This window comes from Mirounga angustirostris, unplaced genomic scaffold, assembly GCF_029215605.1.
Source record: "Mirounga angustirostris isolate CCGP_5_RB_7025 unplaced genomic scaffold, mMirAng1.0.hap1 SCAF_12, whole genome shotgun sequence".
Classification (NCBI taxonomy): domain Eukaryota; kingdom Metazoa; phylum Chordata; class Mammalia; order Carnivora; family Phocidae; genus Mirounga; species Mirounga angustirostris.
In genome coordinates, this window is record NW_026991720.1 from 9770249 (window position 1) to 9776248 (window position 6000).

Sequence of the window (6000 nt, forward strand, 5' to 3'; positions counted from 1 at the left end):
TTATTATAAATGTTAAAATTAGAAAAAACTAACAATGAGAGATTATCTCAATAAAATATGACACATATAATTTTAAGCCATACAACTTATTTTATAGGTATACTCAATATTCTTGGAATAATTTTCAGTTGTTTCTACTTTATCATATTTTTTTTATAACTTTACTTGATTACATTTACACTTACTCATTTAGATTTAAATTTTATTTGTTAACATAAGAATTTGAGGGAGTATAACAGGCTAAATAAAATGAAAATATGGCTAGCCATAATAAATGAAAAAAAAACACAAAACGTCTTATAGAGGAAGGGAAGATTGATATTAACAAAAATGTGAGATGCAATGATTTTTAATACCATGATCAGAGTTAGGTTCAACAGTAAATAGAAAGTAAGACAAGAACAAAGATTGATAACCTTTTGCATGGGACTAAACTCAAGCAGGAATTTATCATGTGATGTTAAAAAATGTGTTACTGTGTATGTGGTCTCACTTACATATTGGTAGAAGTCTTAATACAATTACTTGAAATGCAGTACACTAAAAAAGTGCTATTCCCCTAAAGTGTGCTTGTATTGACTCTATTTAAGGAAAAAATATCATTCCATGAAGTCCTAACTCATTGAAGTGATGTCTTCAACACTGTAACAATGTCCTTCATCAACTTTGTTTTTTGAGAGAGTAACAGCTCTTTGAGTCTCATACATTCTGCTCTTTTTCTTAAAGTAGAACTCTGTTAGGGCTGCCATTTCTGGAAGGTCTTTCAGAGTGAACACAATGCTCTGTCAGGTCCTGGTCTCTTCCATGGATTTTTAAACTCCATGGCTGAATCCCAGGCTACAAACCCAGATTTCTCCATTCTCTGTGGGTTGAGTTTCCATTCTGTACACTTAGTTTTCTTTTTTTCCTGATCAGCCTTAATTAAAAGCATTCTGGTTTTGCCTAACAGATTTCTTTAACTTAGTATCTCATAGAGGAGCTGTTGAAATTTAAGTTCCTTTGGATTCCTTAAGAACCCATGTTCCTTGTAAAAGTCAATTCAATACTTATCCAGAGCTCTTTTATTGAAAAACACCATCAGTCAGTTGAAATTTTAGAGTTTTGAGGAGCATTCTGTGTAGACTTCAATTTGGAAGTCTACACAAAATATGGAAAAGATGAAGGGAGAAAAATTATGCTTTTGGATATTCAGTGAATGTGGAAATATTACCTATATTATTTGTGATATATATCACCAATTTTCATATATATATGAATTTCATATATATATAAATTTCATATATATATAATATATAACATGATATATTATTTCCCATGGACTTTTTAATTGTAATAATTATGCATAAAAGCAAAATAAAAATATTAAGAAAGAGATGTGATCCAGATAAAGTAAATCTAATATAAATCTATTTATAAAACAAATTATATGGCTGTGTTTGAAAAATATCAAAAAGATATCTAATTAAATAGAGGAATTAATGATTGATATTTTGCAAAGCTACCGTATAAAACGAAGATATAAAAATAATCAGTTAGGTGTGCCTGCCTGGCTCAGTCAGTAGAGCATGTGATGACTCTTAATCTCAGGGTTGTGAGTTCAGGCTCCAAGTTGGGCATGGAACCTACTGGAAAACAAAACAAAACACAGAAATAACCACAAAATTTCTGTATACCACCTTCAAGTCAAAAGATTATGAAAGTTAATATAACCATAGCGTTATTAAATACGGACTGATCCTAAAATTGTTAAATATCTCTTTACAGAAAATTGTAAAACAAATTTAAGGAACTAAATAAATGGAAAATATGTCCAAGAGATTAGAAGATAATATTTTAAAGATAGCAATTCTTCCTAAACTGATTAATAAATTCAATTCAAATCCAATCACTATTTCTTTTTTTTTTAAATTTTATTTGAGAGAGAGAATGAGAGAGAGAGAGAGAGCACATGAGAGGGGGGAGGGTCAGAGAGAGAAGCAGACTCCCTGCCGAGCAGGGAGCCCCATGCGGGACTCGATCCCGGGACTCCAGGATCATAACCTGAGCCGAAGGCAGTCGCTTAACCAACTGAGCCCCCCAGGCGCCCCCCCAATCACTATTTCCCCAGTAATGTAAGTCTATTTGAGGATTTGAATATTAGTGGAAATTGATAAGCTTATTCTAAATTTTAAGTGTAATTGTCAATGGCCAATGATAACCAAGTATCTTAAAGGTGGGAGGCCTTGCTCTAACTATAATGAAGTTACAGTAATTAAGATAATAAGGCAGTAGTACAAGGAAAAACAAAAAGAACATAATAGAGGGCCTACAACTAGAATCTAGCACATATGGACACATGATTTATAATAATTGTAGTCCCGTACAGTTGTGGGAAAAGTTTTGGGGGAAAATGGTATTTGTACCATATGTAAAACTACTATACACAATTTCAGGTCAATGGTACATCTAAATGTGAGAGGCAAAACAACAAATAATCTAGAAGGAATATGGGAACTTACATAGTTATAATAGAGGAACTTCATTTTTTTGATGTAGGCAAAATTTACTGAACTTAATTTAATCGAAAGTTTCTCAAACTTATTTAACTCTAAAGTGTGTGTGTGTTTGATACATTGGGAAAAAAAATTCCCTTTAGGAAAGACTACTTTGGGTCCTCTGCTTTCTTATCAAATTAGCAAAGGTCAATCCTGGTAGTTAATGGACAATGATTATGAACTAAAATAAGTTTACAAGAACAGTTTAAAAGATAAGGCTGGACCCTGGTCTGGAAAAAACAGAATCAAGACAAGAATCTTACATTTTTTCACAATAAGATCATAAGACAGGATATATTTTTGGCTTTATGTCTAGATCCATTTCTGGTCTGAAAATAAAAAGATTACTAAAGTCATATAAGTGTGTAACAATTTATGTCACCAAGAAGTATTAAGCAGAGAATTGAACAAAATTTAAGCTTTTAAGTTTTTGTATTATTAGAACAAACAGTGATTAAAAAGATATATTTGTATCATTTATGCATTGGTTCTTAAAAGTGCTCTACAATAAAAGTAGTTCAATTGCACCCTATTTAAAGTAGATCATATTAAAGGCATTTTTGTACCAGCATTGGTCTAGATACATTACTTATTTTTTCTAAAAGGCCTTTAATGGTTCTAAAACTCACGTATCTACTCTATAGACTGAGGATAATATTACCTGCCCTTAATTAAATGCTAGAGATATGTATTTCTATATAGAACCTATATCCTTTAAATAAGCATAACACAATAACAAGTGTATACAACAGAAAGAGTAATTACCCAAATTTGCATGCACAATGGGAACTTCCTTGGTAAAGTGGTTGGCTGCCTGAAACAATATATCATGGATACCATTCAGGGGGAAGTAGTCTACTTTATATGGTACAAATTGGGTACTTAATGCAAGTCTTGAATCTTTCAACTCACAGGGGAATTCTAAGAGTCAGCTAGTTGACATGTACCACAGAGACTTCTCATGGGAAAAGAGCAGTTGGTTTACCCTGGTGCTAATAAGAGGACCAGCCTATATGTCTCTCAATTACCACCAAGCCATGGGATTGAGATGGACCCTCTTCCCTTCTATTAATACTTCATTCCTTGCAATGGGTCACCCCCACCTCCAGATTACATGTAACTGATTTAGGTTTTTTTTTTTTCTCCTGAGGTTTATTTGACCTCATGTAAGTATAATATGCTTGAAATATGGATGTTACATTAATATGGATTTTATTTCTTTTGATATTAATAATGCTGAGGTATTTTGTAAGTATGTGAATGTGCCTAAAGCAGTGCCTCATAAAGGATATAATAAAAGCTAAATTTATTAAGCATTTATCATGTGAATACTGTGCTAAGTGCTTTACATGTGTAACTCTACTTGATCCAATTTGGAGCAACATAATATTTATCTTCATTTTAACAAATATAATATGAGGTCCATAGAAATCGAATATGCTGTCCAGAGTCACATCACTTTTAAATAAAGTCAGACTTTATGCTCAGATTTGTCTAAACCCAAATTCCAAATTTGTTTTGTTTGACCAGTAGGTCATTCAGAAACCTTTAGAACCAACAGTAAATATGATCTTTATGAGACTATGGGAACCCAAATATGCAAAAAAATTCTAAAAAAATTGGGATAATCATCAACAATTTATTCATATGCTGCTAACAGCTCCCTATGTTGCTTGGATATGCTATTCAAAATATTTAAATTTGAATTTTGATTTTAAAATGCTAGTTTCCATTAATAAAATAATATAGCTGATAAATGAATAAAACGATTTAGGTCATAATCTCTGAATTTAACTAACTTAATTAGAATCTATATGTTTATTTTATTTTATTTTTTAAAAAATTTATTATGTTAGTCACCATACAATACATCATTAGTTTTTGATGTGGTGATCCACGATCCATTGTTTTCATATAACACCCGGTGCTCCATGCAGTACATGCCCTCCTTAATACCCATCACCGGGCTAACCAGTCCCCCCTCCCCCGCTAGAACCCTGTTTGTCTCTCAGAGTCCATATTCTCTCATGGTTCATCTCTCCCTCCAATTCCGCCCCCCTTCATTTTTCCCTTCCTTCTCCTAATGTCCTCCATGCTATTCCTTATGTTCCACAAATAAGTGAAACCATATGATAATTGACTTTCTCTGCTTGACTCATTTCACTTAGCATAATCTCCTCCAGTCCCATCCATGTTGATGTAAAAGTTGGGTATTCATCCTTTCTGATGGCTGAGTAATATTTCATTGTATATATGGACCACATCTTCTTTATCCATTCATCTGTTGAAGGGCATCTTGGCTCTTTCCACGGTTTGGCTATTGCGGATTGCTGCTATGAACATTAGGTGCATATGGCCCTCTTTTCACTACATCTGTGTCTTCGGGGTAAATACCTAGAAGTGCAATTGCTGGGTCATAGGGTAGCTCTATTTTTAAATTTTTGAGGAACCTCCACACTGTTTTCCCAAGTGGCTGTACCAACTTGCATTCCCACCAACAGTGTAAGAGGGTTCCCCTTTCTCCACAACCTCTCCAACATTTGTTGTTTCTTTCCCTGTCCATTTTTGCCATTCTAACTGGTGTAAGGTGGTATCTCAATGTGGTTTTGATTTGAATTTCCCTGATGGCTAATGATGATGAACATTTTTTCATGTGTCTGTTAGCCATTTGTATGTCTTCTTCAGAGAAGTGTCTTTTCATATCTTCTGCCCACTTTTTGACTTGATTATTTGTTTTTAGGGTGTTGAGTTTGAGAAGTTCTTTATAGATCTTGGATACCAGCCCTTTATCTGTAGTGTCATTTGCAAATATCTTCTCCCATTCTGTGGGTTGCCTCTTTGTTTTGACTGTTTCCTTTGCTGTGCAGAAGCTTTTTATCTTGATGAAGTCCCAAAAGTTCATTTTTGCTTTTGTTTCACTAGCTTTTGGACATGTAACTTGAAAGAAGTTGCTGTGGGCGATGTCAAAGAGGTTACTGCCTATGTTCTCCTCTAGGATTTTGATGGATTCCTGTCTCACATTGAGGTCTTTCATCCATTTTGAGTTTATCTTTGTGAATGGTGTTAGAGAATGGTCGAGTTTCATTCTTCTGCATGTGGCTGTCCAATTTTCCCAGCACCATTTATTGAAGAGACTGTCTTTTTTCCATTGCATGCTTTTTCCTGCTTTGTCAAAGATTATTTGACCATAGAGTTGAGGGTCCATATCTGCGTTCTCTATTCTTTTCCATTGGTCTATATGTCTGTTTTTGTGCCAGTACCAGGCTGTCTTGGTGATCACAGCTTTGTAATATAGCTTGAAATCGGGCAACGTGATGCCTCCAGCTTTGTTTTTCTTTTTCAACATTTCCTTGGCGATTCAGAGTCTTTTCTGATTCCATACAAATTTTAGGATTGTTTGTTCCAACACTTTGAAAAATGTCATTGGAATTTTGATCGGGATGGCGTTGAAGGTATAGATAGCTCT